Source organism: Loxodonta africana, chromosome 11 (assembly GCF_030014295.1).
Source record: "Loxodonta africana isolate mLoxAfr1 chromosome 11, mLoxAfr1.hap2, whole genome shotgun sequence".
In the NCBI taxonomy this organism is placed as follows: Eukaryota; Metazoa; Chordata; class Mammalia; order Proboscidea; family Elephantidae; genus Loxodonta; species Loxodonta africana.
The window spans coordinates 26,761,266-26,784,436 of record NC_087352.1 but is presented as its reverse complement, the minus strand read 5'-3'; the positions used below and the strand labels follow the sequence as shown (position 1 = coordinate 26,784,436).

Genomic DNA, 23,171 nt, shown 5'->3' with positions numbered 1-23,171 from the left:
CAAACTGCCTGTCTTTTGGTTAGCAGCCACAGCACTTAACCACTATACCACCAGGGCAGAAGGACACCAGGGCAACCTTAAAAGTCACTTGTTCACCAGACTGAGTCCAGCACAACTAGATGGTACCCGGCTACCACCACTGACTGCTCTGAAACAGATCACAATAGAAGGTCCTGGACAGAGCTGGAGAAAAATGTAGAACAAAATTTTAATTCACACACACAAAAAAGACCAGACTTACTAGTCTGACATAGACTGGAGAAACCCCGAGAGTATGCCTCCTGGACACCCTTTTGGCTCAGTAATGAAGTCACTCCTGAGGCTCACCCTTCAGCCAAAGATTAGACAGCCCACAAAACAATACGAGACTAAATGGGCAGACCAGCCCAGGGGCAAGGAGAGAAAGGCAGGAGGGGACATGAAAGCTGGTAATAGGGAACCCAACGTCAAGAAGGGGAGAGTGTTGACATGTCGTGGGATTGGCAACCAATGTCACAAAACAATATGTGTACTAATTATTTAAAGAGAAGTTAGTTTGTTCTGTAAATGTTCATCTAACGTACAATTGGGGGAAAAAAAGCCACCTGTTGACAAGAGAAAGTACTTGGTTCTCTGAAGAAGGAAACCAAAGACTCAGAGAAGAAAGTAGTCTACAGGACTAAGAGCCTACATGAACCACAGCCTCATCTACCCTGAGACGAAAAGAACTAGATAGTGCCCAGCTACCACTACCAACCATTGTGTTCAGGGCCACGATAGATGGATCCTGATAGAACAGGAACAAAATGTGGAACAGAACTCAAATTCCTAAAAAATTCAGACTTAACTAGACTGGTTGAGACTGAGGACTCCCTAAAACGATTGCCCTGAGATTCTCTTTAAGCCTTAAACTGAAACTAACCCCAGAGGTCACTTTTTAGCTAAATAACACATTGGCTCACAAAATAAAGAATATCAATCACGAGTACTGTGCTCCTTTAAAAAAAAAATCTATATGAGACCAAACAGTCAACAATTACTTTAAAACAAAGCTGACAAGGTTAAGCAAGGAAAGCGGATTAATGGAAATGGAAACAACCAGAACGAAAATAAGAGTGTTCATACATTGTGAAGAATGTTAACCAATATCACTGAACGATTTTGTAGAAGTTGTTGAATGGGAACCTTTACGGTAAAGCTTCAGTAAAGCTTTACTGAAAACACAATACAGGTACGTGACACTTAAGGTCCGTTTGGGCAAAGTCTGATCACATACATGTCTGTGGACCCATAAAGTTATAATAGAGGTCGGAAATCCTGATCGGAGAACAGGATGTAGTGGACATACTTTGCTAGAGATCCAATCTGTCTCTCACTATTTCTCTGGTTCTGAGTCCACTCTGGCCCTCTGGGGTGGGAGGGGGAGGGGGTCCCGGCACCCAAGGATGGCTGTCTGTTCCACCGCCCTCACCTCAGGCAGGGACCGCACAGATGCCACAGGGATGCCCTGCTGAGGCCACTGCCCCACTTGGCCTGGGTGCCCCATGTGCAATGCCAGGGCTAAGGCCATGGCTCCTTCTGTGGTAGCAGCTGCCTAACGGTCTGGGCTGCAGTGGTGGTGGACTGGGAAGGCAGGCAGTGAGGAAGGAAGGAAGGGAAGGGAGCTGGTGGCTGAACTGCAAGCACACACAGCAGCTTTTGGAGACTGGGCGTGACCATGTAGGAATGGTGGCGGTAGAGCCAAAGTTTTCATGCAGCCCCTTGGTGAGGCGGTGGCACAGGTCATACAAGTGACTGTCCTGTGCACCTGTATCCTATATACAATATGGTGTTCACACAATGTCCAAATCACATAAGGCCCTATTTCACATAATATATCATGGATGTTAAGCATTACGTACCCGAAAAATATTACTAAAAAAAAAAAAAAAAAGAGAGACAAAAAATACTTGGGTGTCTGGATAGCTGTGTGGTCCAGAGTCTCCCTTACTTGTGTAGGAAAAAATTTTCACATGCAGAACCACTGAGATTCTGGAGATGCTCTGTTACAGCAGATAGAATCAACTTAGCCTAACTGATGCACCAAGGAACAAGATCACACACCTTCCTTTAGGCCACAAAGCTGGTGAATGGCAAAGCCAGTTTTTAATTCCCATAAGTTAGCACTGGACTTATAGCAACCCTACAGGACAAAGTAGAACTGCCCATAGGGTTTCCAAGGCCATAATCTTTTTTCCACAAGGTGGCTGGTGAGTTCAAACTGCTGACCTTATGACTTGGAATCCAATCAAAGGCAAAGGGTTTGTTATCCCCTTGCCATTAAGGGGATAATCCCACACTCTGAAGTTGGCGCCCAGAGCCTGACATTACCTAATACACCTCCAGAGGAGCAGTAAAGAGTGTGAAGAGGGTGGAAGGATAGAAGAAGCAAAGGTCAATAGGCTCCATGGCTCCCCCAACCCCAGAGAGATAAAGACAAGAACCTTCCCAAGGGGATCCAGAATCAGTGGTCTCCTAAAGGTCTGCAGGTTACAGGGTCCCTACTTGCCCAGATCTTATCACCCACCTGGACAGATGCTTTGGGAGAGGTCTTTCTTCATAGTCCATAACTCCTGCCCAAGCTTCAGCTCATAGAGCAGCTCTGGTTTTAGAACAGGACATCCTGTTCATGGAAAAGGAAGAGAGAAGAAACCTCTCAATCTAGTCTGGGACATCAGGACGGGGATGCAAGTGTGGACTGAAGCTATTCCCATTCAGGCAATCAAAATGCTGACCCATGACCTGGAAGTCAGGGTATAAGCCCCATCTTTGGCCCCCAAGAACTGCAGACAGTAGTGCTGCTCTCTAGGCAGCACATATTTCCTCTGACCTCCGCCTAAATAATCCCCCACTGTTCAGACACAGCCATGGGATCCAGGGAAATGATCCCCTCCTTCCAGAAGGTGTTTTCTAATTAATCTAAGTCTGTGGGTTTCAATCTGCCTGTGCATCAGAACTCCCTGGGGCTGTGTGGTTCCCATTCATCAACCAACTGAAGCTAAATATCTGAGGGGGAGGACTGGAAATCAGTAGATTTTAAACTGCTCAGGTGATTCTGACACCCAGGGAGGGTGAGAAGCACACCCTGATAATCAGTAGTCTGAGGGAGCCAGGTGACCTAACCAGCCACTCTGTGATATGAAAGCCTTCATTTCAGGAAGGCTGAATGAGGGGACCTACCACTGCTGTCATCCCAAAGCATCCTGCAACTACTACCAGAGAACCCACTTGAGGATGTGGACCAAGGAGAGGAAGCAAAGAAACAGAGAACTGGGTTGTCATCCATCAAGCTGTGAGCCAGATCCATCCCTGGGCTTCTCATTAGGTACTTGGTGAGCTTTGGGATCTTATTAATCTTCCCACACTGGTAAGGTGAACACCATCACCCTCTCCACATCATAGTGTTTGACCTGAGGCCAGGGGGACTCTACTGATCCAACCAGAACCACATGTCTTATGAGCAGGGGAAGGACTTGAATACAGGTCCCTCTGTTCCACGGTCCAATGGAGTAACCCTGACACGCCTCCTTCACCAAAGTGAATCCACAGGAACAAGGCTGGGAAGGATTTCTAGTAATTTCTGTTGTTAAATCCATTACAGCAACTCCTGAAAACATTTCTGTGAACATTGGCAGAAGAGCAGAGCTGTCATCGATGAACTCACAGGAGAGGCCTCGCAGGTGGCACCTCTCTGGGGAGTGGCAGGGGCTGGGCGGCTCCCTGTACCCCTGGCTCCCTGTGAGCCTCACAGCCTCCTAGGGAGATTCACAATGAGCCATCATCCTATTTATTCTTCCTGCATCCCCACAGCAGATATCCCTAAGTCTAGAACACTTCCAGACTAGGGAACATAAGTGGCAGGGGCAATGCAGGCTACTGTCAGGAGAACACAGGCCTATGACTAGCCACAATGCCTGTACTGACTAAGGGTGAGGTAACATCCAGCAAAGCCACACACTCACTCTCCCAGGACCTATCTGAGCAGATGTGTGTGTTGGGTGAAGGTGGGGGCAACCATGGGAACCACACAAGCCCTCTTGGGCCTCCTGAAACAACCAATATAACTTATCCTTGTCCATCTAGTTCCCTCTGCATTGAGTGCTTCCCCTCCCCTAGTCCCATACAAGACCAGCTGGAGGAATACTGTCCAGCTTGCAAAGTTCACTTAGTTGTCACCTCCACTACTTTCCAGTCTACTGTGGGAGAGCAGCAGATAAAAAAAACTCTGGTGGTCAACATACTGGATATGAGTTTCTGCTACTTAACCATTGTGTGATCTCACACAAGCGACATAACCTCTCTGAGCCTTGAGTTCCTCTTTTGTGAAACAGTGATAACACAACCTAACTGAGAAGTTGAGGATGTAACGAGGTGATTCATAATGCCTGCCTCTCACTTCACATCAAGGACTCAATAAAGGCCAGCTTTTATGGTTCTTTCCTCCTTATTTCTCCTATTTGCTCCCACAACATCCTAGAAAACCTCAACCCAATAGACTTCTGTAATTCTGCCAGGTCCGCTACACAAAAATACCAGACCACAAACGAGCAGAAAAGGGACTTTTTTATACTGAACTGCTAGGAAAGACCTCTCCAAAGAAATAACATTTGAGGAGAGCCAGAAAGATGTGAAGAGACACACTGTGAAGATCCAGGGACGGTGTCCCTGGCAGAGAGAACTGCTAGGTAAAGGCTAGGAGATAGAAGAGACCTCAGGTTGGTCACGTTGGTGGGTCTGCAGAACAGCAAGCAGGAAAGAATGGAAGGAGACAAGGTCAGAGGTGGTCGGCCAGGGAGCATTGGGTAGGGACTTGCAATATACAGCAGAGAGTTTGGATTCATTGTAAGTGTCATGGGAGACCCCGGGGGAACGGACATCAATCATACTACAAGCACTGACTGAGGACCAGTCAGAGGCCCCACCCGCTGTTGTTGATGGGTTTAGACTTGACTCATAGCGACCCCATGTGACAGAGTACAACTGCCCTACAGAGTTTCCTAGGCTGTAATCATTACAGAAGCAGATTGCCAGGTCTTTCTCCGCGCAGCCGCTGGGTGGGATCGAGCCGCCGACCTTTTGATTACGGGCGGAACGCTTAACTAACCACTGCACCACCACGTCTCCTTGACACTCCCATAGGCCTGGAAATAAAGCAAGTGGCAAGCCAGCTCCACTGCCGTGAACAAACAGCTGGAAAGTGAAATCCAGGCCTTTCTCAGCTTCCGGCCGGCCCATGAGCCTTCTCCGACCTAGCAGAGAAGCAGCAATTCCAGCGACATCCTCCACTCACCTGCGTCCGGTCCCTCAGCGCCACCGCCATTCTGGGACCCTGTAGAAAAAAGCGGCAATACTGAGAGGCTGGAGACCGGTGCTGGCCACGCGGTTTCTCCTGCTTCGGAAGAGGTGATCTGGGGTGACTCGTACACCAGGCCTCAGTGTCCCCTGTATAAATGACGCACAATGCCCAGGGCGGGCATCCGGAGCTGCAGAAACGGCTGGCGCGTGCGGCGGCAACAGGAAACCCGAGGACCCAGTGGCAGCCTAGGAGACACACAGTTACAGGGGGGTCACGAATCCAACAAAGGCGTGGGAGGGGGTCCCAGAAAGCCGAGTAGAGAAGCTGCGTCGAAATAAAGTAGCCATAGCCGCAGCTTGTGCACAAAGAGCCGTCGCATGCCGATGACGTACAATTTAAAGGCCGGAAGTCCGGGCCATACACCCGACCCACAAAAAACCCCTCTCTGATAGGCTGTCATTGGCCCAGTGACATACGCAGACGCACGAAGCACAGCCTTCTAGGTAACAGTCTTTTCCCCACAGCCAGCCTGGAGTGGGGCGCCTTTCCAAGGCTGTCTTCTCCACGGAAACTGGCAGGAGGCTCAGAGCCCCGCCTCACACCCACCTCTTAACAGTGGGCACAGTGTGTGGTGGGGGGGAGGGGCAAGTGTGAAGCCGTCCTTGTATCTCCCGCGGAAACCGGGGCTGGGGAGAAGGGGACGTTTGCTGGGTACCTGGGCAAGTGCAAAGGCACGGAACCCTGCCCTCCTCTCGGCCTGTGCCTTCCCGCTCCTGTTTTCGCCTCCCCGTATCTCTCATAGGGGATACGGATAAAGGAGGAGCGAAAATAACCGCCGAAAGTAGGACTCCAGAAGTCCCGCGCAGACCCGTTTCACACGCACAGACCGCCCTCTTCCTGGACCTTTGGCTTGGTACTTTCGTTGGAAGTTGCGCGCAGTAGTGAGTAAGGTCGTTGGCAAGAGCAGCAGAAACGTGGATTTGTCATCATATAGGAGAGGAGGCGGCAAGTGGTGGCGGCTTGGAGGAAAACCGAGGAATCGAGTTTTGAACGTGCTCAGTTTGAAATGTCGGTGAAATCCCAGTGTAACTAGATGACGCAGGCAGTTCCACAAATGAATGAACGTTGGGAGAAGGTTCTGGCTTGGAGGTCTAAACTGGTTGAGATCTTCAAAGGAATGAGTGTAGTTGGAGAACGGAATCGACAGAGGATCAGCCCTGGACTAGACCAATATTAAGTAGTTGGGGAGAAGAAATCAAAAAGTCATCTTAGCAGTCCTACCACTCATCCCAGAGGTATATTACGGAAAATCTTAGAAGTCACCGTTGGTTGTCAGGGATTTTGTTTTTCTAGCTGAATGGTCCCGAAGGTTTTGAGCCCTACCTAGAAAAGTAAGGACTGGGGCACCAGGTGCACAGAGAAAATCCAGACCTATCGACAGAAAGAGCAGTGTCTGGATGAATTTCTGCCAGAGGTTCTTTACTGTTTTCCCTTTCTTTCTTAATCTGAACCTAGCTTCTCCCCGAAATAGCACTCCCAAACTAACCCATTGCTTCCACCTTGAAGACTTTTCTCTGTACCCAAACCCACTGCCGTCGAGTAGATTCCGACTCATAGTGACCCTATAGGATAGAGTAGAAGTGCACCATAGAGTTTGCAATGAGTGCCTGGCAGGTTCGGACTGCTGACCTCTTGGTTAGCAGCCGTAGCACTTAACCACTACGCCACCAGGGTTTCCATACTACTTTTCTCTGTAGTACAATTACACAACATAAAGCTGTCACCCAGTGCTAACCCTGGTGCCTTTTCCCAGTTCTCCCTTTTTGTGCTGGTACTTGAAATTTTCAGGGCCACAATACAGATACGGGCTGACAGATGCACATTGCCAAATTTTTTCTTACCCAACAGACACCCAATTTCAAAGTCATCAGTTGATAAGCACCGCTGACAGGGAAGGAGTAAGAGAGCACCTTTTCTGAAGGTACATGGAGGGAGAGTCAGGGATCTTGAGTGTCCACCTTCCTCTTCCCTCTACCCTCCATCTGCCCATTTCTATTCACAAGGGTCCAGCCCATGTGAGTACAATAATTCACCACTTCGACCAGTTTGCTGTATTTCATCCCTTCTTGGTTGATATTCTCACTTGCCTTCTTTCAGATACAAAGCCAAAGACATTCACATGGTTGAGATGCTGAGCTGGTTTTGATCCTCATCAGCTGCTGAAGTTCAAACCCCTGGTAACTATGAACTAGACCTTATTTTGAAACTGAGTCTTCGGCGATGTTATATAATGAAGGAATTCCAAAATTCCCTAACTACAGACATCACCAGGGGACTAAATCCATGGTGATAATTTTGACACCCACTCATACTTGCATGTACACATCCCGGTTTACCTGTTAAGATTCACTTTTTAAAATTGTATGTATTTATTTTTTAACTGATATTTTATTGTGTTTTTGGTGAAGTTTAAATAAAGCAGTTTAGGTTCCCATTCAACAATTTCTGCAAAATTGTTCAGTGACATTCTCATTATTTCCGTTCTGATTGTTCTGTTTTCATTAATCTAGTTTCCCTGCCCCCTTACATTCTCATATTTATTTTAAAGTAATTGTTGACTGTATGGTCTCATTGTGATGGTTAAGGTTGTGTGTTAACTTGGCTGGACCATGATTGTCGGTGGTTTGGCAGTCTTATGATGTGATGACTTCCTTGATGAAATTTGATATTATGTGATCACTTCCATGATGGGATCTGCTGTGAGTAGCCAATCAGTTGAAAGGGAGTTTCCTTGGGCATGTCTCCTCCATTGAATATAAGCAGATAGACTGGTAAGGCTTGGGTACTTTTTGCTTGTGCTGGATCCTGCAGCTGGCTCCTGTTTGTCTGACCTCCAGTTCTTGGGACTTGAGCTAGCAGCTTACCTGCAGTCTTGCCTGCCAGTCTTGGGATTCATTGATCTTCACAGCCTGTGGAAAAAAGCCTTGCTCTCTGACCTGCTGTTCTTGAGTTTCCCAGGCCCTGTGGCTATGTGAATCAGGAGACGCCTCTATCCTGAGGCTCGGACTTGGGACATTGCAGCCTCTACAACCAAGTGAGCCATTTCCTTGATCTAAATCTCTCTCTCTCTCTATATATATATATATGTATATTTATATGCATTACTGGTTTTGCTTCTCTAAAGAACCTAGCCTAAGACATTTGGTACCAAGAATGGATTAGGGAAACAAAATTGTAAGGAGGAGTTTTCTAAATTGGTTCTCAAGACTGATTAGTTTTAAAGATGTTGTTGACTCTGCTTGCAGTAGTAAAGAGGGTACTGCTAATCCATGGCATGAGGCAGCAATACAAATATGCAAAAATATCATCAACAATAGATCAGGTATTGGTGAAGGGCAAGGCTCTGGGTAATTGCATGTGTGTTACCTTTCTACAGTTTTGTCAGAATGAGAAGTATAAGGAAGTTTGTTGGTTGGTACTACTTCCGATAGACAAATTGGTGAAAGAAAGAGATGCTCTCACAGCTTCAGAGTCAAAGCTCGAGTGCCACATAAATGACCTCAAAGTTTCCACTTGTGCTTTGAAAGAGAGCCTTATTTCTTGCAGTAACAGAGCTGATAATGCCAAAAACCAAACCCAGAGTCTTATTGTAAAAGTGGATGAATTACAATGCCAACTCAACTGCCAACCTCAAGAGTTGTCTGAAGTTAAAGTGAGGGCATTGATTGGGAAGAAATGGGATCCTGAAACTGGGATGGGGACTGTCTTAGTTATCTCATGCTGCTATAACAAATACCACAAGTGGATGGCTCCAACACAGAGAATTTTATTCTCTTCGTTGTCCAGCATGCTAGAAGTCCGAATTCAGAGCTCCAGCAACAGGGGGAGGCTTTCTCTCTCTGTTGGCTCTGGAGGAAAGTCCTTGTCATCAGTCTTCCCTTGGTCTGGGAGCATTTCAGCACAGAATTGCAGGTCTAAAAGATGCCCTTTGCTCCTGGCACTGCTTTCTTGGTGGTATAAGGTCCCCCTGTATCTCTGTTCGCTTCTTTCTTTTATATCACAAAAGAGATTGGCTTAAGACACTATCTAATCTTATAGATCTTATCAATATAATTGCCACTAATCCACCTCATTACATTATAGTGATAGGATTTACATAGGGAAATCACATCAGATGAAAAAGTGGTAGACAGTCATACAGTACTGGGAATCATGACCTAGCCAAGTTGGCAGATATTCTTGGGGGACAAAATTCAATCCATAACAGGCACATATGGGCAGATAATCAAGAAGTTGGAGACATTGAGCCCCTAAATTCCATTGAATCATTCCCGCGAACAAGACCAGCCCTGTCACTCCCATCTGAAGAGATTACTCCATGTTTGTCTGCTAAACCATCCTGCCTAGTGAAATCATTAGCCCTTCCACTCTCATCTAATGAGATAAGTCCAGCTATGTCTAAAGAGACCTTGTCTGAGTCATTGCCTGGGGCAGCGCCTGAGACAGATGCTTTACAAGACAATGCTGAATGTTCTCAAAACGCCCCACCACCACCGAATTTGGCTTCTAGACCTATAACTAGACTTAAGTCCCAGTGAACCCCAAAAGGTGAAGTACAAAGTGCGACCCAGGAGGAGATACGCTACATTCCAAAAGAACTGCTTGACTTACTAATATGTACAAACAGAAACCTGGGGAATATGTGTGGGAATGGTTATTAAAGGTGTGGGATAATGGTGCAAGGAACATAAAGATGGATCGGTCTGAGTTTATTGGTATGGGTCCACTCAGCACAGTTCTTCATTCAGTGTTTCAGCTCGAGAAGTTAGGAAAGGATCTAATAGTTTATTTGGTTGGGTTGCTGAAGCATGGATTACTCAGTGGCCTACACTGAATCAAGTTGAAATAGCAGACCTGCCTCAGTATGCTGTAGAAGAAGGTATCCAGAGGCTTAGGGAAACTGGCATGCTAGAGTGAATTTATCAGGTCACACCCACAGACCCACAAATGGACTGCCCAGAGGACATACCCTTTACCACAACGGTGAGGAACAAATTCTTGAAGGGAACCCCAGCTTCCTTGAAGACTGCTGTGATTGCTATTTTATGCAAGTCAGATTTGACAGTGAGAACCGCCCTAACGGAATTAACATACCAAGCTACAGTGGGGCTGACTGGCAGTAAGGGCCAAGTGGCTGCACTCAATTGGTAAAGGCAAGGTGGGCACGGTTACAGTAATGGACAGAAGAGTCAAAGCAGTAATCAGAATAGTCTGACATGTATAGAGTTATGGCTTTTGCTAGTTAATCATGGTGTCCCTAGGAGTGAAATAGATAGAAAATTCACTAAATATTTACTTGATCTGTACAAATCGATGAATTCTAGGTCAGGTGGACAGTAGTCTAACTGGAATCACCAGAATAGAGAGTCACGGCCCCTCAATCAATTCCCAGACTTGAGCAAGTTTAAAGACACAAACCCCTTGAATGAAGGGGAGGCCGGGTTCCCTTGAGGAAGGACTCCAATACACTGCCAAAAATTTATACTGTTAATCTCCCTCCTAGCCTTCCCCAAAGGGATCTGTGGCCTTTTACGAGAGTGACTGTTCACTGGGGAAAGGAAAATAATCAGACTTTTCAGAGACTACTGAATACTGGCTCTGAACTGACACCAATTCCAGGAGACCCAAAACGTTACTGTGGCCCACCAGTCAGAGTGGGGGCATACGGAGGCCAGGTTATTAATGTAGTCTTGGCTCATATCTGTGTCAAAGTAGGTCCACTGGGTCTCTGAACCCATCGTGTAGTGATTTCCCCAGTTCCAGAATGCATAATTGGAATAGATATACTCAGCAACTGGTAGAACCCTCACACTGGATCCCTGACAAATGAAGTAAGAGCTATTATGGTAGGAAAAGCCAAGTGGGAGCCATTAGAGTTGCCCTTACCTAGGGAAATAGTAAACCAAAAGCAATACCACATTCCTGGAGGGATTGCAGAGATTACTGCCACAATCAAGAACTTGAAGGATGCAGGGGTGGTGATTCCCACCACATCCCCATTCAACTCACCTGTTTGACCTGTGTAAAAACCAGATGGATTTTGGAGAATGACAGTAGATTATTGAAAACTTAACGAGGTGGTGACTCCCGTTGCACCTGCTGTTCCAGGTGTAGTTTCATTGCTTAAGCAAATTAATATATCTCCTGGTACCTGGTATGCAGCTATTGGTTTAGCTAATGCCTTTTTCTCCATACCTGTTTGGAAGAAGAAGCAGTTCGCCTTCAGCTGGCGAGGCCAGCAATACACCTTCAATTGCCTACCTCAGGGCTACATCAACTCTCTAGCCCTAAGTCATAATATAGTCTGCAGGGACCTTGATTGCCTTTCCCTTCCACAAGACATCACACTGGTCAGTTACATTGATGACATTATGCTGATTGGACGTAGGAAGAAAGAAGTGTTATTGACTCTGGATTTATCGGTAAAACATTTGCGTACTAGAGGGTGGGAAATTAATCCCACAAAAATTTAGGCACCTTCCACCTCAGTGAAATTTCTAGGGTCCAGCGGTGTGGGGCATGTTGAGATATTCCTTCTAAAGTGGAGGATAGGTATTGTATCTGGCTCCTCCCACAACTAAAGGAGTCACAACATCTAGTGGGCCTCTTTGGATTTTGGAGGCAACATATTCCCCATTTGAGTGTGCTACTCTGGCCTATTTATCAAGTGACTCAAAAAGCTGCTATTTTTGAGTGGGGCCAGAACAAGAGAAAGCTCTGCAACAGGTTTAGGGTGCTGTGCAAGCTGCTCTGTCACTTGGGCCATATGATCCAGCTGATCCAGTGGTGCTTGAACTGTCAGATAGAGATGCTGTTTGGAGTCTTTTGCAGGCCCCTATTGGTGAACGATATTGCAGATCCATAGCATTTTGGAGCAAAGCCCTGCCATCCTCTGCAGCTAATACTCTCCCTTTGAGAAACAGCTTTTGGCTTATTACTGGGCCTTAGTAGAGACTGAACACTTAACCATGGAATACCAAGGCACCATTGCAGGCTGAGCTTCCCATCATGAACTGGGTGTTGTCTTACCCACAGAGCCATAAAGTTGGATGTGCTCAGCAACATTCCATCATTAAATGGAAGTGGTATGAACGAGATCAGGCCTGAGCAGGACCTGAAGGCACAAGTAAGCTGCATGAGGAAGTGGCCCAAATGCCAGTGGCTTCCATTCCTGTCACATTACCTTCCATATTCCAGTTGGCATCTATGGCTTCATGGGAAGTTTCTTATGATCAGTTGACTGAAGAAGAGAAGACTTGTGCCTGGTTTACAGATGGTTTTGTGCAATATGCAGGCACCACTCGAAAGTGGTCACTAGCTGTATTACAGCCACTTTCTGGGAACTCCCTGAAGGACAGTGGTGAAGGGAAGTCCTCCCAGTGGGCAGAACTTTGAGCACTGCACCTTGTTGATCACTTTGCTTGGAAGGAGAAGTGGCCAGATGTGCAACTGTATACTGATTCATGGGCTGTGGCCAATGATTAAGCTGGATGGTCAGGGATTTGGGAGGAACATGATTGGAAAATTGGAGACAAGGATTTATGGGGGAGAGATACGTGGATAGACCTCTTTGAATGGGCCAAAGAAGTGAAGATATTTATGTCTCATGTGAATGCTCACTCACCAAAGGGTGACCTCAGCAGAGGAAGATTTTAAGAATCAAGCGAATAGGATGATGCGTTCTGTGGAAACCACTCATCCTCTTTCCCCAGTTACTCCCATCATTGCTCAATGGGCTCATGAACAAAGTGGACATGGTGGTGGCAAGGATAGAGGTTATACATGGGCCCAGAAACATGGACTTCCACTCACCAAGGCTGACTTGGCTACAGCCACTGCTGAGTACCCAGTCTGCCAGAAGCAGAGACCAAAACTGAGCCCCCAATATGGCACCATCCCTTGAGGTGATCAGCCAACAACCTGGTGGCAAGTTAATTATGTTGGACCACTTCCATCATGGAAAGGGCAGGGTTTTGTTCTTACTGAAAGAGACTCTTACTCTGGATATGGATTTGCCTTCCCTGCACGCAGTGCTTCTGCCAAAACTATCATCTCTGGACTTAGAGAATGCCTTATCCACCATCACGGTCTCCCACACAGCATTGCCTTGGATCAAGGAACTCACTTCATAGCAAATGAAGCGCAGCCGTGGGCCCATGCTCATGGAATTCACTGGTCTTACCGTGTTCCCCATCATTCTGAAACAGCTGGCTGGATAGAACAATGGAATGGCCATCTAAAGACACAGTTACAGCACCACCTAGGTGGCAGTACCTTGTAGGGTTGGGGCAGTGTTCTCCAGGAGGCTGTATATGCTCTAAACCAGCATCTAATATATGGTGTTGTTTCTCCCATGGCCAGCATTCATGGGTCCAGGAATCACTATTACCCTCTAGTGATCCACTCACAAGATTTTTGCTTCCTGTCCCTGAGATCCTATCCTCTGACAGTCTAGAGGTCTTAGTTCCAAAGGTAGGAGTGCTCTTACCTGGAGGTACATCACCGGTTCCATTGAACTGGACGCTAAGAATGGCACCTAGCCACTTTGGGCTCCCTATACCTCTGAATCAACAGGCAAAGAAGGGAGTTACCATACCGGCTGGTGTGATTGATCCTGATTACCAAGAGGAAATTGGACTGATATACATAATGGAGGTTAAGAAGGATATGTCTGAAACGCAGGAGATTCTTTAGGGCATCTCTTAGTACTACCGTGCCCTGTGGTTAAAGTCAATGGAAAACTACAGCAACCCAGTTCTGACATGACTGCTAATGGCCCAGACCCTTCAGGAATAAAGGTTTGGGTCACACCACTGGGCAAAGAATCACGACCAGCTGAGGTACTCACTGAGGGCAAAGGGAATACGGAATGGGTGGTGGAGGAAGGTAGTTCTAAATACCAATTTTGACCACATGACCAGTTGCATAAATGAGGACTGTAATTGTTATGAGTATTTCTGTTTTGTATGTATGTTTGTTGTATCATGTTAAGTGCAAGTATGACTTTATAATTGTCTTTATTCAGAGGTTATATATGGTTTGAGGAGTTGTGTACAGGTGCCAACTTAGCAAGGGGTGCACTATGATGGTTAAGGTTGTGTGTCAACTTGGCTGGGCCATGATTGTCAGTGGTTTGACAGTCTTATGATGTGATAACTTCCATGATGAGATTTGATATTATGTGGTCATCTCCATGATGGGATCTGCTGTGAGTAGCCAATGAGTTGAAAGGGAATTTCCCTGGGCATGTGGCCTGCATTGAATATAAGTAGATTGCCTGGCAAGGCTTGGGTGCTTTTTGCTCATGCTGGATCCTGCAGCTGGCTGCTGTTCATGTGACCTCCAGTTCTTCGGAGTTGAGCTAGCAGCTTACCTGCAGTCTTGCCTGCCAGTCTTGGGATTCATCGATCTTCACAGCCTGTGAGAAAGAGCCCTGCTCTCTGACCTGCCGTTCATGGCTTTGCTAGCCCCTGCAGCTACGTGAATCAAGAGAAGCTTCTGTCCTGACCCTCAGACTTGGGACTTTCCAGCCTCTACAATTGAGTGAGCCGTTTGCTTGATATAAATCTCTCTCTTTATATATATATATATACACACATATATATTTATACGTCTTACTGGTTTTGTTTCTCTAGAGAACCCAGCCTAAGACACTCATATAGGTGAATTTTTAAAGGAATACAGTACTTAAGGTTGATATTCATTAGTTTGTGAGTCAATCTGTTGTTTAGATTCAAGGTGACACCAGGAGTTAGTTTCGGTTCAGTGTTTGAAGAGTATCTCAGGGCAGTTGTCTCAGGCAGTCCTCCAATCTCAACCAGTCCACAAGGTTTGTTTGTTTTTCAGGAATTTAAGGTTTTGTTTCACATTTTTCTCCCATTCAATCAGGACCCATTTTTTGTGGCCCTGATTATAAGGATTGGTAGTGATAGCTGGGCACAATCTAGTTCTTCTGGTCTTGGTAGATGAGGCCGTGTTTTGTGTAAACTACTTGTCCTGTCGTCTAGTTCTTTCAATCTTTGATTTCCTTCTTTCTTTTTTCCTCTGGAGGAGTAGAGACAAATAGTTGTATCTTAGATGGCCACGCCAGACACTTCTCACCAAACTAGGATGCAAAACATAACTTTTATGAATTGTATTATGCCATATCTTAGTTATCTAGTGCTGCTACAACAGAAATACCACAAGTGGATGGCTTTAACAAAGAGAAATTTATTCTATCACAGTCTTGTAGGCGAAAAGCCCAAATTCAGGGTGCCAGCTCCAGGGGAAGACTTTCTCTGTCGGCTCTTGAGGAAGGTCCTTGTCATCAATCTTCCCCTGCTCTAGGAGCTTCTCAGAGCAGGGACCCCAAGTCCAAAGGATGCATGCTACCGGCTCTACTTTCTTGGTGGTGTGAAGTCCCCATGTTGCTTGTTTCTATGTTTTATATGTCAAAAGAGATTGACTTAAAAAAAAAAAAACACAACCTAATCTTGTAGCTCGCGTCCTGCCTCATTAACGTAACTGCCACTAATCCCACCTCATTAACATCATACAAGTAGGATTTACAACACATAGGAAAATCATATCAGAGGACAATATGGTGGACAATCACACAATACTGGGAATCATGAATTAGCCAAATTGACGCATATTTTGGGGGGACTCAGTTCAATCTATAACATTCCACACTTTAGCCCCTAAAAATTCATGTTCTTGCCACATGTAAAACATACTCACCCCATCATATCATAGCAAAAGTCTTAGTTCAACTCCAAGTCCAAAATCCAAAAATCCCTCTTCATCTATAAAATCTAGACTACAAGTTATCTGCTTCCAAAGTACAATGGTGGAACAGGCACAAGCTAGACATGGGGGAAATTGGAGGGAAAGAAGGGATAATAGGCACCAAGCAAGTCAGCAGAACACATTAATTGTCAAGACTTGAAAATAATCCTTTGTTCTCTGAGACCATTTAGACAATGGCTCTGCACTTCAGACTCTAGGTGGTGGTCACACTCTCTGGGTTCTGAGTGGAGATCCCTCGGCCCTGTGCTTCAGCTTATCCTTCCAGGCCCACTGGAGCAGCATCCCCGCTCCCTCGACTTTGGGCGGCCCCATTCCCCTAGTCCATCTGAGCAGCGACTCCACCCTTTGAGACCTCAGAGGTCCTGGCCCTACCCTCTGAGATTAAGGCAGCCCTGTTTCCTGTGTTCCTTGTCTTTTCAGCTTCTGCTTCCTGGTTCCTTGGCCTCTCAACTCCTCAGGCCTTACCTCCCATGTCTGCCTGGCTGAGCAAGTGTTCTAGAGCTCCTTAGCTCCACCAGTAAGTACCTGAAGACACCCCACTTCACCAGTAAACTCAGGCTGGAAGGCACTCAGCTATCTTGCTTCATGGGTTGGTAAACCTAACTCTACCGATAAGGGCTCAGAGGCACCCCACTCCTCCAGGAAGCCTCCTCTGCAAAGACACTTAGCTCTTTTGTACCATAGGTTGACTCCAACACTGTCTCACACTGGTCTCCTGGTTCTGCTGCTGCTTCTGCTGTCTACATCATCTGTAGTGTAACACCTCTCCTTATTCTGAGTCCTTACAAGAATTGCCTTTGACATCCATAATCCCACCAGCAGTCTCTTCAAGACAATCTAGACTTCTACTATTAGGCACTTTAAAGCTCTTCCAGCCTCTCTTCATTCACAGTTCAAAACTGCTTCCACATTTTAGCTATCCGTCAGAGCAGCACCCTACTCCCTGTACCAAATGTCTTAGGCTGGGTTCTCTAGAGAAGGTAAACCAGCAAAGCATATAAACATGTATATAGAGAGATTTATATCAACAAGATGGATTGACACAGTAGCTGCAACAATGGGCTCAAGCATAACAATAATTGTGAGGATGGTGCAGGACTGGGCAGTGTTTCGCTGTGTCATACATAGGATTGCTATGAGTTGGAACCAACTCAATGGCACCAAACAACAACATATCAAGGAAATGGCCCATGCGATTGTAGAGGCTGGAACATCCCAAATCCACAGGCCAGGATGAGGTCTCCTCTGATTAACACAGCCGCAGGAATTGGCAAACCCAAAATCAAGGTTAGAGAGCAGGGCTTCTGCTCACAGGCTGTGAAGATTGACAAATCCCAAGATCAGCAGACAAGACCACAGGTAAGCTGCTAGCTCAAGTTTCAAGAGCTGGAGGCCTGATGAACAGGAACCAGCTGCAGGATGCAGAGTGAGCAAAAGCCCACGAGCCTTCCCAGAATATTCACTTACATTCGATGCAGGCCACAAGACCATGGCAACTCCCTTTCAACTGATTGGGTACTCACAGCAGATCCCATCATGGAGGTGATCACATTATATCGAATTTCATCATGGAGGTGATCAAAACATCATACTACTACCAAACTACATCATGACTGCCAAACCACTGAGAATAATGGCTCAGCCAAGTTGACACACAACCTTAACCATCACATGCCAATTGACTAAGATGTTCCATGAGACTATGGTCCTAATCTTTCCAGAAGTATCCATAACTGTGCCCCTATGTGCTTTATAATATACACGAATATATGCACAAAGTTACACAGATGCATATGTATATCCTTGCACCCATAAGTATGTATATATATACTCACATATACATACCTAGCACATATGTGCCTACATACATACATACATACCTGCGCATAAATTTTGTTTGTTTTTGCTTTGTTTATATATGCCATAGCAGTTACCAAACGGTCCTCTTCTCTTTTTTATTGTACTTTAGATGAAGGTTTACAGAACAAACTAGCTTCTTATTAGACAGTACACGTATTGTTTTGTGACACTGGTTACTAACCCCATGACATGTCAACACTCTTCCTTCTCAACCTAGGGTTCCCTATTACCAGCTTTCCTGTTCCCTGCTGCCTTCTAGTCCTTGGCCCTGGGCTGGTGTACTCCTTTCATCTCATTTTGTTTGTTTGTTTTTTAAATAATTTTTATTGTGTTTTAAGTGAAAGTTTACAAATCAAGTCAGTCTGTCACACATAAGCCTATATACATCTTACTACATACTCCCATTTACTCTCCCCCTAATGAGTCAGCCCGTTCCCTTCCTCCAGTCTCTCATTTTGTGACCGTTTTGTCAGTTTCTAACCCTCTCTACCCTCCCATCTCCCCTTCAGACAGGAGATGCCAATACAGTCTCAAGTGTCCACCTGATACAAGTAGCTCACTCTTCATCAGCATCTCTCTCCAATGCATTGGCCAGTCCCTTCCATGTCTGATGAGTTGTCTTCGGGAATGGTTCCTGTCCTAGGCCAACAGAAGGTTTGGGGACCATGACCGCCGGGATTCTTCTAGTCTCAGTCAGACCATTAAGTCTGGTCTTTTTATGAGAATTTGGGGTCTGTATCCCACTGTTCTCCTGCTCCCTCAGGGGTTCTCTGTTGTGCTCCCTGTCAGGGCAGTCATCGGTTGTGGCCAGGCACCATCTAGTTCTTCTGGTCTCAGGATGATGTAAGTCTTTGGTTCATGTGTCCCTTTCTATCTCTTGGGCTCATAGTTATCGTGTGACCTTGGTGTTCTTCATTCTCCTTTGATCCAGGTGGGCTGAGACCAATTGATGCATCTTAGATGGCTGCTTGTTAGCATTTAAGGCCCCAGACGCCACACTTCAAAGTGTGATGCAGAATGTTTTCATAATAGAATTTATTTTTCCAATTGACTTAGAAGTCCCCTTAAGCCATAGTCTCCAAACCCCCGCCCTTGCTCCGCTGACCTTCGAAGCATTCAGTTTATCCCAGAAACTTCTTTGCTTTTGGTCCAGTCCAGTTGAGCTGACCTTCCTTGTGTTGAGTATTGTCCTTCCATTCACCTAAAGTACATCTCATTTTGTTTTATGGGCGTGTCTAATCCTTGGCTGAAGGCTGAACCTTAGGATGACTTCATTACTGATTGAGCTAAAAGGGTGTCTAGGGTCATACTCTTGGGGTCTCTCCACTCTGTCAGTCCAGTAAGTCTGGTCTTTTTCTGTGAATTAGAATTTTGTTCTACATTTTCTCCAGCTCCTTCCAGGACGCTTTATCGTGATCCCTGTCAGAGAAGTTGGTGGTAGCTGGGTACCATCTGGTTGTACTGGACTCAGTCTAGTGGAGGCTGTGGTAGTTATAGTCCATTAATCCTTTGGACTAAACTTTCCCTTGTGTCTTTAGTTCTCTTCATTCCCTCTTGCTCCTGACAGGGTGAGACTAATGGAGTATCTTAGATGGCTGCTCAGAAGCTTTTAAGACCCCAGACGCTACTCGCCAAAGTAGAATATAGAACATTTTCTTTATAAACTATGTTATGCCAGTTGAGCTTGATGTTCCCCGAAACCATGGTCCCCACAGCCCTCAGCCCAGTAATTCAGTCCCTTAGGGACTTTGGATGTGTCTAGGGAGCTTCCATGACCTTGCCTTGTACAAATTGTGCTGGCTTCCCCAGTACTGTGTACTGTCTTACCCTTCACCAAAGTTACCACTTATCTATTGTCTATTTAGTGTTTTTCCATCCCCACCCCTCCCCTCTCTCCTAACCATCAAAGATTGTTTCCTTTTTTTGTGTGTAAACCTTTTCTTGAATTTTTATAATAGTGATCTCCTACAGTATTTGTCCTTTCATGATTGACTTATTTAACTCACGATAATGGCCTCCAGATTCATCCATGTTGTGAGATGTTTTGCAGATTCATCATTGTTCTCATTGTTGCATAGTACTCCATTGTGTGTATGTATCGTAATTTGTTTATTCATTCATCTGTGGATGGACATCTAGGTTGTTTCCATCTTTTTGCTATGGTGAACAATGCTGCAGTGAACAAGGGTGTGCATATGTCTATTCGTGTGACGGCTTTTATTTCTCTTGGATTTATTCTTAGGAGTGGGATTGTTGGATCATATGGTATTTCTATTCCTAGCTTTCTAAGAAAATGCCATATTGATTCCCAAAATGGCTGTACCATTTTGCATTACCACCAGCAGTGCGTAAGATTTCCAACATTCCCACAGCCTCTGCAACGCTTCTTATTTTCTGCCCCCCCCCTTTTTTTTGTATGCCTGTAAAAAAAAAAATAAAAAAATAAACTTTTTAGTTTTTTTTAATGCTGGGGCAACATGTTATCTCTTTGTGATTTTGATTTGCATTTCTCTAATGGCTAGTGATTGCGAGTATTTCCTCATGTGTCTGTTAGCCACTTGAATGTCTTCTTTAGTGAAGTGTTTGTTCATTCCCTTTGCCCATTTTTTAATTGGATTATTTGTCTTTTTGTTGTAGAGGTGTTGGATTTTCCTGTAGGTTTCAGAGATTAGACTGTTTTCAGATTTATCATAGCCAAAATTTTTTTCCCAGTCTGTGTTTTCTCTTTTGGTGAAGTCTTTTGATGGACATAAATGTTTAATTTTTAGAAGATCCCAGTTATCTAGCTTATCTTCTGGAAAAGAGCTCTTCTTGCATACATTTTAGTGACAAACTGTGTACACTTAACTCTCATTCAGTGTTACCTTTCCCATCACCAAAAATAACAAAGGTCTACTATCTAGAGAGTGAATCTCCCTCTCCTCCCCCTAATCCCTAATAACCGTTAATTAACATTAGTTTCTGTATACAGTCATGCATCTCTTTACATCCAGGATACAGCCTGTGAAATAGGACATTATGTGATTTGGATGTTGTGCGAATACCATACAGTCATGCACCACATAATGTCCATTTGGCATTGTCCGACCACGTATAAACCCATGGTTATAACCACGTTCAGAAATCCCAGTTGGAGAATGGGACGTAGTGGGTATAACCAGATGTACCGAATGCCACAGCTTCCCTCATGCAACATGTATCTCACGTCTCTTATATACAGTGCGATCGTGCTGCCAGGGAAGCCGTTGTGTTCACTACATCTGCTTATGTCTACTATTTCCTGTTTTCTGATCCAAATTTCTAAGCTCAATCATAATCATATGGGACTATGGACATGTAAGTAGTTAGATATTGCCCAAACGGATGTTATGCAGTGCATGTGACCATATTTACCTCTAATTGTCATTTCATAAACATGAAAACATGTAGTATTTGTTTTTTGTGTGTGTGTGTGATTGGCGTATTTCACACAGTGTCCTCCAGGTTCATCCATGTTCTAAGATGGTTAGGAAACTCATTTTCCTTTATCGCTAAGTAGTATTCCGTTGTATGTAGGTACCACATTTTATTTATCCATTCATCTGTTGATGGGCACTTAGGTTGTTTCTATCATTTTGTTATTTTGAATAGTGCTACGATGAACATAGATGTGCATGTGTCTGTTTGTGTCGCTTCTATTAGATCCCTAGGGTATATACCTAAGAGTGGAATTACATTGCTGTCAAGTCAATTCTGACTTACAGTGACCCTACAGGACAAAGTAGAACGGCCTTATAGGGTTTGCAAGGAGTGGCTGGTGGATTCGAACTGCCAACTTTTGGTTAGCAGCTGTAGCTTTTAACCACTGCACCACCAGGGCTCCTTAGCCATCCCAGTGGGAATGAAATGGTATCTCATTGTGATTTTGATTTGCATTTCTTTGATGTAAGTTAATGACATTGAGCATCTTTTCATGCGTCTGTTGGGCATTTGAATATCCTCTTTGGTGAAGTGCCTATTCATGTTCTTTGCCTAGTTTTTGAATGGATTATTTACCTTTTTGTTGTTAATTTGTAGGAGTTTTCTATATACTTTAGATATTAGACCCTTATCATTTACACTGTTTGCAAAGATTTTTTTCCCAGGATGTAGGTAGTCTCTTTACTGTTTTGATAAAGTTTTTTGATGAAACTAAGTATTTAATTTTGAGGTCCCAGTTATCTATTTTGTTTTCTGTTTTATTCATTCGTTGTTGTGTTTGATGACCTATCACTGAAAAAAAATAGGTTCCAAAGCTTTGCTTCTATATTTTCTTCCAAGAACTTTATGGTTTTAGATTTAACATTTAGGTTCTTGAGCCATTTTGAATTCGTTTTTGTGTTTGGTGTGAGATATGCATCTCGTTTTGTTTTTCTGAATGTGGAAATCCACTTTTGCCAAGACCGTTTGTTCAAGAGACTGCTCCTTCTCCATTGAATGTAATTGGGTCACTTGTTGACAATCAATTAACTATACATGTTTGGACTTATTTCTGGATTTTCAATTCCAATCCTTTGGTCTCTGTGTCTATCATTAAACCAGTACTAGTCTGTTTGGATGGTGGTAGCTGTGAAATATGTTTTGAAGTCAGGATGTATGAGGCCTCCTACTTTCTTCTTCTTCAAAATTGCTTCAGCAAGGAATTCTGGGAAGATGGTGGCATAAATAAACCATTGTTTCAACCCTCCTCCACAAATACAGCAAAAAATACAAGAAAATAGTGCTCATCTTTGAGGGCCTGTGAATTGGGAACAGAGGAAAACATCGGGGAACTGCAGACAGGCAAGAATCAACTATGAGTCCCATACCAAAAAACCCTCATATGGTAGGAAAATTGCTTCTCCCACTGTACCTGCTCCCCCGCCCCCACCATGTCAGCCACTGTTGTGGCCCCAGAAAAAAAAGCCCACTTCCCTAACTACCACAGCCCTTGCCTGTATAAAGAGACAGGACCCCAAGCATCTGCCCTAAAATTAATAAGACAGACCTCCCCGGAGGTCCATTTGGAGTGTGCCAGCACCTCTCCCATCCAGACACCATCAGTTGCAAGCCTACTGTGAATTTCTCCAGAGGCCCATGCAGTGGAGTCTACCCTCATAGCCAACACTCTGCCTTCCTCCTTGTGCAC

The 23,171-nt window shown here is 44.9% G+C and overlaps 1 protein-coding gene across 3 annotated transcripts in view; it reads right to left on the bottom strand.

The window, feature by feature from the left end:
• Nucleotides 1-23,171, bottom strand: part of LOC100660547 (zinc finger protein 805-like) — a 58,542-nt gene that overhangs the window by 20,501 nt on the left and 14,870 nt on the right. Inside the window, exon 1 of one of the 3 annotated variants that reach the window (XM_023543622.2) lies at nt 5,309-5,711. The exons of 1 other annotated variant lie outside the window; for it this stretch is intronic. The gene's annotated coding sequence lies outside the window, so the exon portion shown is untranslated. Of the gene's footprint in view, nt 1-2,545; nt 2,641-5,308; nt 5,712-23,171 lie in introns of those variants that run through there. One more of the 3 variants, XM_064293428.1, reaches the window with a different exon arrangement.